This window comes from Callospermophilus lateralis, unplaced genomic scaffold (assembly GCF_048772815.1).
Source record: "Callospermophilus lateralis isolate mCalLat2 unplaced genomic scaffold, mCalLat2.hap1 Scaffold_957, whole genome shotgun sequence".
NCBI classification, from domain to species: domain Eukaryota; kingdom Metazoa; phylum Chordata; class Mammalia; order Rodentia; family Sciuridae; genus Callospermophilus; species Callospermophilus lateralis.
Genome location: NW_027517743.1, coordinates 157828 through 170082, shown reverse-complemented (window position 1 = coordinate 170082; position 12255 = coordinate 157828).

The following is a 12255-nucleotide window of genomic DNA, read 5'->3' as shown; positions in this document are numbered from 1 at the left end:
GTAAAAAAAAAAAAAGGGGGGGGGAAGAAACCTCTGAGAAGACTATTGCATTTATCACTATTTTTGTCTAGACTTTTGTAGGGTTCCTGGCTGATGAACTCTAATAACTCATTATCGTTCCACATATAGCTGTACTATAAAATCTCACCTCATGTGTAAAATGCAATAGTTTTAATTATTTTCAGCCTCCAATCAATATTGATTGGTATTTTAATGTAAATACTTACCTTCTATCACCACTAGCAATAGCATAAGCTAATGCCATCTTCCCAAAGTTATCTGCAGCAGAGACATCAATACCACTCTGAAGAAGCATCTCAACTATGTGTTTTGATTTTTGTTCCAAAGCAAACATGAGGGCTGTTCTATAATAAGAGAGATAACTACAACTTTAAGTATTTTAATAAAGTTATTCAAAGAGCTAATTTATAATATTTTCCCAATTCGACATCTTACTTTACAGTACTAATAGACATAAACATCTAAGAGAACAAATATTCACTTTTGCAAATCATCTCAAAGTCTAAAAGGAAAAAAAAAATCTCTTTCCCCAATGAGGGAGATGTTAACAAACTTAAAATCCTTCAATGGACAGTAACTATGATGAGGTCTTTTATCTGAAATTGGTAAAACATTCAATGAAGAAAGCTCTATTTCCTTCCTAGTGTGACACAAAGTACTGTAACTCACAGTCAGCTAAAGGTCAAGCAGAAAAGGCTATTTGCACGCTAATAATAATAATAAAAATAATAGTCATTATTTCAATTAATGGTACTGATAAGTATTTGCTAGACATTGAATGCAATGCAATATGTACAATTTCACAATCATCCTTCAAGCATGTATTATCCTATTTTTCATATCAGGAAATATATTTAGTCATAAGTATTGTTTTTAAGGTGATGTACTACAAAAGCTAGGAATAAAATCCAACTGTGTGAGAATCTAAGGCTTTTTTTCTCTTTAAAACCTGCCTATGTCTTATATTTATTAAAGAAAATATTTATTCCTTTGAAGCTACTTTTTTCCCTCTGTACCTTCCAATTAAAAGCAAAAGCACCAAAATATGTTAAAAATGAACTGCATTTGGCAGTAGATATTAATAAACACTTAGGAATAAACTAACATCAATATTCTACATGGAAAGCAATTTAGAACAGTCAACCAAATTAAAAAAATTAAAAATTTCCAATGCCTATTTATGATCTATGATCAATACATCTTTTCCAAAAGAAAAATAAATCAGACACAGAAGTTAAAAATATAATAGAAAAAAATGTAAACTAAAACTCCATATTTTACAAAACTAATAGTAATAGTAAAACTCTTTAGTTAATACAAAATCATGTAACGAACAAACTAATAAGAAATATCTGCCAATAATTTTGAATCATATTAATATACTTAGTTGTATTTCTCAATTTGAATAATTGATTTTTTTACCTTAATTGTGGTTTGTTTTTTATATCACTGTATTCTAAAAATGTTAATATTGACCTTCCCATTAAACAAGTCATTTTTCCTTGAGTGATTGTTACTATATAAATTATATAATATGTATATAAAGTACTATACCTTCCCTTCTGGTCAACTGCATGTATATTTGCTTTGTTCTGAATTAATGTTTCAACCATCTGCTGTCTGTTTTGCTCTATGGCAAGTAAAAGTGGTGTATAGCCACTCTGGAAAAAAACAAAAAGTTTACAAAATTATTCAACTGACCTGAACCTCTTACAAAGTGCTGTCTGAACAAAGAATATAACAAATAATGTAAATTAAGAGTAACCTCTTCCTTCTCATCTCATTCCACTTTCATATTTTCTGACCCTTATCTTTGCAATGTCTCTCCTCTACTTAGAGTGGCCACATAAAATCTAGTCATTTCTTAAAGACAGAGACCTCTTTTCTCAATAGCCCTGTACCCTAAAACAATTAGTAAAGGATTTAAATATTATATCTAATAAGCCAAATTTTTAACTCTATATCATCAGGGTTTATTAATCTACATACCAAAGAATACATACTTTTTCAGAAATACCAACCCTTATCAGAAAGGTTCCTTGATTCACGGTTAGAGAAATTTTACAAGACTGTGCATTATATATCCAGTACTACAGAAATATCATTAGTATTGCTTAACACTTCTTTGACATTGATTTTTCATAGCAAACATTTACATGTGAAGAACTAAAGTTGCGGGTATACACTTTTCAATAAACATGGAAGTTTTCTTCATGTTACTTAAGTCCTCTTGATTCTATTCCATTTATGGTGTCAGAATCCCACATACCAATATCAGGCATTTGTGCTCCAAATTGTTCACAAAAGAAGTGGGCTCTGAATTGAAAGAATAGACTTTGAGTAGACTATGCTGCTTTTTTCTTAAAGGAAAGAAATTGAATCTTGTTTTCTGCTATTATTAGATAAAAAATATTTACCTTCCATGTTATAAAGATGAATACAAAAATATATTCTCCCTGGGAATCAGTGAAAGTCTGTCAGCTACTCAACTAATATGGGGTTAACATCCAGAATATATAACACACACAACATTATACCCCCAAAACAACATATTCCAATAAATGGGCAAATGAACTGAGGAGACATTTTTCAAAAGAAGAAAATGAATGAACAACAAATATATAAACAAATGTTCAACATCTCTAGTAATCAGTGAAATGCTACAATAAGGGATAATATCACTCCATTTGGAATGGTAATGAGCAAGAATACAAACAACAATAAAGGCTGGCAAGGTTGTGTGGATAAAGGAACATTTGTACATCGTTGGAAACACTGAAGACTAGTATGTTCACTCTGCAAAGCAGTTTGAATATTCCTAAAAAATCTAGGGATCAAACCACAATAGAACCAAGAAATTTTACTCCTGGTTATTTTTGTAAAAGAACTAAATAAAATCAGCATACTATAGTGATATAGCTACTTCAAGTTTATAGTAGTCCAATTCTTAATGACTACGTTGTAAAATCAACCCAGATGCCCACTGATGGATGAAAAGATTTAGAAATTGTTGTATGTGTACACAATGTCATTCTACTCACCCATATAGAATAATTAAATTATGGAATTTGCTAGTTAGTGGGTGGAAATAGAGAATATCATATTAAGTTTAAAAAGTCAAACTCAGAAACTAAAGGGTTGAATGAATTCTCTAATATGTGGAAGCAAGGGTAAAATGAAGAAAAGGAGGAAGGAAGGATAGGATTTCAAAAAGACACAGGGAAGATCAGTAGTTTAGTAGGAGGAAATTGAGGTTCCAATTAGAAGGACAACAAAGGAGAATCGACAAATAATGAATTCTTAAAAAATTAAGTTATGTGCATATATAAATATACCACAGGAAATTTCATCTTTCTGTTTAAGTTAAAAGAACCAATCAAAACTAAATAAATAGAGAAGGGAGCATATGTCTATCAGAGTAGAGGAAAGAGAACAATGGAGGACAGGAAGGACAGAGGGAGAAAGGGTCAGGAAAGGAATTGAATCTTGAACTGAAATCAAATTTCATGCATGTATAATTTTGTTGGGATAAACCTGACAAAACTACTAAGTATAACAATGACTATATATACTACTATGTATTCAACTTCTATGTATAACTATTACAATCTAATAAAAATAAGATCATTACATATATCCTCAGTTTCAATGGTAATTCTGGGACCCTAATGAACATCTGGTTTTCAAGATTCTTTTGCTCTTATGGCATTTTAGTTGCTACTTAAAACAATTTATAAATTGAGGCAAAATGTAACTCAGAAATTTTGTATATTGATGAGCTTCACAGTGATCTATATGGATGAACTGTTTTTTTTGCATAATGAAAGACACTAAAGACACTAAACCAATTGCATTTTTAAGGGACAAAACTGAAGAGAAAGAGATAGTATTGCTTGCAGTGTGAATAATTGTTTTTTTTTTAATTTATAACAATCTGTAACCTAAACAGGCTTTAAAAATTCCAATGTGGGGCTGGGGATGTGGCTCAAGCGGTAGGGCGCTCGCCTGGTATGCGTGAGGCCAGGGTTTGATCCTCAGCACCACATACAAACAAAGATGTTGTGTCTGCCAAAAACTAAAAAATAAATATTAAAATTTTCTCTCTGTCTCTCTGTCTGTCTCTCTCTCTCTCTCTCTCTCTCTCTCTCTCTTCCAGAGACTGCACTAGATGCTTAAAAATCATGCCCTGTTGGAAGGGGAAAGGGGAGTTCTATTCATTTCTCCTTTGTGTTTGGCAGCTCAAAGACCATCTAAAAGGGGCCAACAATATGAGTGGTTGAGGGGGAATGCAGTCAAGGCCTAAATCCAGAAAGGCTATGCTCTGGGGCTCCAGTGATTGTAGAATCATCCCCCATGAACCACAATTAGATTTCTTGGGAGGCTTCTGAGAACCAGATCCATTGAAGAAATAGGCTGCTGTGTAACCTATGAGTAGGTCAATCTAGTTTCTTCAAAGAAAGCCAGGTGCAACAAAACCTAATTAGATCTGAGGCCAACTAGATCTCAGTGCCAGCAGCTAGAACATCCCTTAATGAAAGCTGCAGAAGTGGTAGCCCAGGAGTGCATCAAACTGGTCCTAATGGACACTACTAACTCATCCCACTTCATGCAGGAAAGAAAAAAATATCTCATATGTAAAACAGCTTCAATTTTAGGCCACTCTAACTAGTAACAAAAAAAAGCAGGAAGAGGTTAACACCCACTTCCTTTGCTCTATCAGTAGATAACTAAAAGTTATACATAATTTTAGAACATAATTTTTAGTTGTAGATGGACATAATACTTTCATCTTATTTATTTATTTTTATGTGATGCTGAGGATCAAATGAAGTGCCTCATATGTGCTAGGCAAGGGCTCCACGACTGAATAACCATCCCAGCCCTCTCATTCTCTCTTATCTTCTGGTAACAACCAAATTCTATTGTTCTCTCTCCCTCTCTCCCAATACCTTTTTTCTTCTATTTTCCTTATCTTCTTCTAAACATTACTGCCAAATATCTTCTGCACTCTCTCTGTTCGCTTTCTTATAAATCTTAACTAGTTAACTTTGTAAGACATTTCTTTTTTTCTACTTAACTGCATTTTTAACATTGTAGCTCCTGCCCCCCACCTTTAATGCTAATACAATCGTTAGTATTGTAGGTTATATGACTGACACCTGCTATTGGCTTTAAAGCCAAGCTAGTTCATGGTTATTGTTTATAATTTGACAATTGCTAAATTCACTACTCCTGTTTATGGCTACATTAATGTTGACACGTCAGAGCAGGATCTAGGTATTAATGTTAACTCTGAGGTATATTATTTGGAACAGTTATCACTACTGTTTCTTTCAACCCTATTCTGTGATGTGTTGAGAAGCCACAGGGACACTAAGAGTTCACAGGTTAAAAAATGTGCTGCTGAACTAAACATTCCCTGATATTACTTTAACCCAAACAAGTGAGGAGAAACATCCCCTGAACTATCAACAAGAATCCAAGGACGAACAAAAGAGAGGAAACTCAGGGCCCATGCACATAAGTTTGTCAAAGTAAACCAAAGTACCATGTATAATTATAAAACTATAATAATAATTTAAAAAAAAAGAAAATTGCCAACTTCTAAATTCTAAAATTTAATCCCATTTCAAAGATTTTTATTGTTTGTTATACAATCCAAATAATTTTTAATTGATAAAAATACCAAGAAAAGTATGAATTCTTTATAAAAATATACTATAATACAAGAGTTGTATATTTATTTATAGAGGAAATATAGATCATCTGAGAGAATGCTACATTTTGCCAGCCACAAACTAGAGAGCACTCATCTGTGCTATGTAGGAGGCACTCTCTGCCCACCACACCACACAGTAATATGGCTCAAAGGGGACCTCATTTGGATCCAGATTTCTGCCTCAGTCATCTCAATTTTAAATATGGACACAATGCTTAGATGTAAATTAAATAAATTCATGAGATAAAAATGATGAAGAAGATGGACAGAAATTTCAACAACTGTTTCTATTCTGATCAAGAAAACCCTGCTTAAAAATCCACATTGGTTGAAGAATGTCACACTTAAAACAAACGTATTTTAAATATTTTGGAAATAATCATGTTTGGTGTATACCGTAGTTCTGGCTTCTATATTTGCATTGAGTGAAAGCAGTTTTTCTGCTAGTGATGTTTTCTTCAGAGAAAGAGCAAAGTGAAGAGGAGTTTCATTTCGGTTGTTGTGAGCATTTGGATCGGCACCATTTTCTAAAAGGATAGTTGCACATTTCTCTTCCAGATATTGTAGGGCCTGTTGGGTTTATACCAAGAATTAAACTGTAAATTTTGACAATCCAAGAAAAACATATCATATGTTTTACTAATTAATCATATTAAATAGAATTAATCACTTTTTCTTCTAAGCATTTCTATCATTTTTTTTCTGCAGATATTCTTGGCTACATCTACCTTCATCAATGGTGTGTTGCCATCACGGTCACAGAGGTGAATATTACATTTTTTCTTCACTAAAAAAGTAACCAATTCTGGGTGGCCAAAGGCACAGGCATAATGTAGAGCAGTCCTATGAAGGCAAGAGGCTTTGTTAGAAGTTCATAAAGCATGCTCTCATAATACATGATTATTTATGCAATTATCAACATTAAATAGTATGCAAGTCCTCTACTATTTTCTAAAGAAAGAAAAATATTTACTAGCTGTTAGTACACACTAAGTTAATAAATGAGCAGCCTATTCTGTTGATTTTTTCTTTTGTCTGTCTTTTTTTGGATACTGCTAGGGACTGAAGCCAGGAGCACTCTATCCAGGAACCATATCCTAAGCCCATTTTTATTATTATGATTTTTTTTTTAAATTTTGAGGCAGAGTCTCCATAAGTTGCCCAGGCTGTCATTGAACTTGCAATGCTTCTGCTTCATTCTCCCAAGTAACTAGAAATATAGGCATGAGCTACTGGGTCTGGTCCCATTGATCTTTTATTTTTGATTTTTTTTTTTTTTTTTTTTTTTTTTTTTGGTGCTGGCATAGAAACCAGGACCTGGAGCCTCCTAGATAAAGTCTCTACCATGGAGCTATATCCCATCCCAGAGTGTCCTACTTGCCTGGAAAGAGCATGTACCTTGAATTTAGCTCAACATTTGCTTGAATTCTACTTTAACCTCTGTGACATGCTATTTAGTTCTCCTATCCATCAATTTTATCTCCAGTAAAATACTGATTAAAATTAGTAGTTACCTACTGAGATGATAATGTGATACTTAAAATTAAAATCTATGTAAAATATTTGAACAGTTTCTAGCACAAGCAACAGCTCAATAATTGTTGGCTATTGTAATTATTACTATTACTATAAATCAACAGAGTATTTCACTTAATGAAGAAGTACTATTATAGTGATTTTACAAATATCTTGTAGGGACTATGTATTTCAATTAGTCTTAGATGCTCTTTTTTTCTATCATTTTGACATCACTGACATTGGAAAGCTACTACAAGTATAATGGCAGCATTCAATTTTTTTATTCATACATGAAATAAAGGACCATCACACAGTACCTTACCTTAAGTGAAATGTGATACACACAAGAGGTCTATAGTGGTTATAGTCATATGAGTGGCATTTAAATTAATTTTAGTTGTTAAAAAACTATAGGTAAGGACAGATGAATGAAAAACAATATAATAAAAGACCAAATTAAAACCATAGTAATCCTTGCTTTTCTTTTTTTAAAGAAATGTAAAGCTAAAGGAAATGTAGGACTCAAATGAATTAGCATGGTTCAATCTATTCAATATTTAGATTTACAGGATATACATAAATCAGGTATTTCCAATCTTCAGTTTTTAACCCTGTCTTAACTTTTAAAATGGGCAGTTTATAATTTCCTACCATCAGAGTGCTTCTGTTTAAAATGGAAGAGGAAAAGTTTTACTTGAAATTGAGTCCTATCTCTGAAGTTTTAAATTTCTGATCAATCAAACATAAAGCTTTTAAGGAAGAGTCTTAAGAGTCATTATGTCAATTACATACTAGATTCAGAGTATGGGTATAAATTAATAAAATAAAAGAACAGATAAGTAAAATTGAGTTCAGTTTTTTAAGCAAAAAATTATGAAGGAAAGCAATAATTTGGCAGTAGTAATAACCTTTATTACTTGTTCTCTTTTTTATCAGCATGCCACTAAAACAGGATTATTAACCTATAATTGCATGTATGTAACAAAACATATCTATAAGAAATGTAATAATATCTATAAGCACAGATGAAAAGTTCCCCTTTGCTTCTACATAGAAATGTACTAGAAGAAACAAAGTGCCTCTTTATACATTTTATATTGGCAAGAACTTTCCTAAGAAAGAAAGAACTGAAAAGAAGACTTCTTTTTTCTGACCTGTTTTAAAAATCTTTTATTTATTTATTTATTTGTTTATTTATTTATTTAATTTTGGTGCTAAGGATTGAATGCATGGCCTTGAGTTTGCTAACGCCAAAATGACATATATTGGACAATGTACTCTTTTTCCAGATGCTCAAGTAACATATAAACATAGAAAAAAAATTGTGTTTCTGGTAAGAGAAGGAATTTAATTTAACAAGAAATGAACTATATTTCAGAGCTACAAAATTTTGAGGATGCAGAGAAGTTGTAATTACTCTGCAGCTTAAGGTTCAGCTACTTAAGACTCACTCCTCAAATAGATGATTTGATGCTAAGTTCTGTGCAACATTTATAAAGTATATGTTTCTACCCACCAATTTTAGTATACTAAATATGCTTTCAGATATTTTCATGTATTGTATTTTATCCTGATGTACTCACTTATATTTTGGATGTTGGCAAAGAAGTAATTCGTAAAAGTTTACAAAGTATTTAGATACCCAGATTGGCAAGAGTTTGTCTACTACATAAACATTTTCGTAGTGTCATCATGATCTTAAATACTGTAAGTAGGAGGGACTCAAAAATGTTATAACCCTGATATTTTAATTAGTTTTTTATCTTAAAATTTTTGTGAAATTGGTAACCATAGAAACACATGGAGACAATGAATATTCCTTTTCACAAGGGCACAGACCTACTATGGATAGCCTTTTTTCCCTTGAGAACAAGGCAGAGCAAGGGACATTAGAAGAGAATCAGGCAGCTTGTGTAGCCTGGGAACCTTCTGTTTGCTGCTCTCTTGTTCTTCTGACTGAAGGCCTACACTGCCTGATCCTGTGGACCAATGCTCTGCTCTCTCTGTTCAAATAAACAAATAAACAGTAAGAGATAACTTCAGAAAGTATATTGGAACAGGGGAATCAACAATTTTGTGCAGAAAGCTTTTGGCACATTTTTTAAAAGTGTAAGCTGCCTGAAATGGTACAAAATTAGGAAAGCAACATCTTTTTGATGCTTAGAAAGTGGGAAAGCTGCCAGTGAACTCTATTGTCTGCTCTCTTGAAAAGTAACTTAAGTGAATGAAATATTTGCAAAAAATTCAGGGCTATTCAACAAGCCTTGCTATGAAGTTGGTTGGCTAATGAAGATGACATCAAGTTATCCTTCAGAATTTGATGAACTAGTGAGTTAGGCATGTGAGAAATAAGTAATATCTAGTGAGGAGTGAAAGTGTTCCTCCTAAATGTACTAGTGTGAATTAAGGTAAAAAACAAAAGAACAACAACAAACGTGGAGCCATGTTCTTAATTCAAAGAGTTCTAATAAAGGTTCCTCAGTAGACAACAGATGGTGGGTTATATTTGAAGAATTTTTTTAGTCCTCTTGTTGCTATATTATGAGTAATATTTTTTCTCATTATGGACTTTTCTACAATGTATGTTACCTATTTGCAAAAATGTGTATATTAACAATAAACTGCTGTATGTACTTAATCATTAAACAGTTAGTTTAACAATTAGGAATTATATGTCCCTGGGAAACCAGCTACAGATTTGTTTTTGTTTTACTGATCATTAAGTCTGCCTGGGTGCTAGACATCCAAGGTTTGCAGGTACCTGGTACAGAAGCCTCCATGGGGGTATGAAAGTCAAGTATCCTATTGAAAGAAGGATTGGTCTCCCTCCTGCTCTGCCCCCATGGGCACAGCTTCAATAGTGAAGACCCATTACCCTGCTTTTCCCAGTTGGCCCCTTGCCCTTCAGCCCCTGACTTCCCAGATCCCATACCTGTGCTTTCTGTCCGTGTCATCAACGTGACTTCCATGTCTTATAAAATATTTCACTCGACGTAAGTCACCATTTCTCACTGCCTGGTGAAATTTATAAGTCCTATTTTTTAAGCGATAGGCATTTATTTTTCTCCAGGTGGAGTTCATAGATACTTGCTCCCATAGGGGGCTTCCTCTTCCTCCAAATCAAATTCTCCGAACTAAATCGCTGCAAAGCGCCCAACCCAAAGGTAGAGCCGCTGCGAGAATAGTACGGTAAAATAGCCGTTGCCAGGCAACACCAATAAACAGAACTGTTTGTGGGGGGCATGGCCTCTTGCTGCATAGAATCAGCTAGGCCACCAGTGATTGGCTCCTGGCAGATTCACCACCTACTAGTCAGCTATTGGCTCTTCTGTCCAGTAGTAGATGGAAGTGTAAGATATGAAGTATTATAGGTGGCGCTAGAGCGGAAGTAAAAGTGGTTGCCTCAGGCCCAATACATCCAATATTGATGGAGGAAGGAAAGTTTCACCTTGACATCACAGCTTTGTTAACCAAACATAGTAGCTGCCCAACACAGGTGTGCAGTGCAACCAGGGAGCTTCCCACGGGAGCCACTGTGTGAGAGGTTCCTTAATTAAGAACTGCTAAGGGAGACAGGATGAAAGTTTGGAGCCTAACAAAGAGACCAGGAACTGGGGAATCTCCAGGCAAGATACAGAGATAGTACCAGGTGCTCAAGTCATAGAAATGACCCCTAAAAAGAGACTCATGAGGTGCAGTCTCCCTGCAGGGACTGGCAGGTACTACTCCCTGCTTCCAGAATCCCTGCACCAGGACCAATCTTTCCACCCTGGTTACCTCCACCCTCCTGAGGGCAGAGACATCACTTTACAACAGACAACCCCTTCTATTGGATGAGAAGAGAAGCATGAAAGATACAGATCTCTAAAATTAACAACAACCCTGGTTTCTTCCTTTGAGGTTTTTTCCCCTCTTCTACTCCTCTATCCTCTGGCCCTCACATCCCCAACATATGTGAAAACAAAAACTTTGCATGAAATAGGACTTAGAGGACTGAGTCATCTGAATAATATAGTATAGAGTTATTGTATCTGCCCTTTTTTCTTTTCCTTTTTCTTCTTTCATTTTTCTTTCCCCTTCCATAATTTGCTATTTTAACATGTGCATTTTTCTAAATACATATGTGTGTTGGTTTTATGTACTCTACTGTCTTCCCAAGTACTTGTCTACCCTAAATTACTTCCTGTCTATTCTCTTGCTACTAACCCTCTCCATTAGATTTCTTTTTTACACTTCCTAAGGTATATTAACTCTATATGCTCACATCCTACCTCCTCAGGATATCATCTTATACTCCACCCCCAGTTCATTGTCCACCATCAGAAACAGTAAACCTTTTTACAAAACTACTGATTATATTTTAGATAATAATTGAATCCAACATTTCTGTACATTGACACTAAACTGTAAACGTCTTAATAACAAGTTGTTCATAGGTGGTATATTTTTGATATTGGGTTCTGTTAACATTGTCCTTCCCCACAAAGGAAAAGACCCCCACAAAGGAAAGGTCTTGGAACCCTACAAGAGCACTACAAACCTATAGGGTAAAACCAATAACACTCCAGACGCACAGAGATGAAAAGGAAGACACATGAGCAACATGAAAAGAAAAAGAAAGAAAATGCCCCAGTGATGGCGAGGATGTGGGGAAAAGGGTACTCTTGTACATTGCTGGTGGGACTGAAAAATGGTGTGGCCAATTTGGAAAGCAGTATGGAGATTCCTGGGAAAGCTGGGAATGGAACCACCATTTGACCCAGCCATTGCCCTTCTCGAACTATTCCCTGAAGACCTTAAAAGAGCGTACTACAGAGATACTGCCACATCGATGTTCATAGCAGCAGAATTCACAATTGCTAGACTGTGGAACCAACCCAGATGCCCTTCGATAGATGAATGGATAAAAAAAAAAAAAATGTGACATTTATACACCACGGAGTATTACGCAACACTAAAAAATGACAAAATCATGAAATTTGCAGGGAAATGGATGA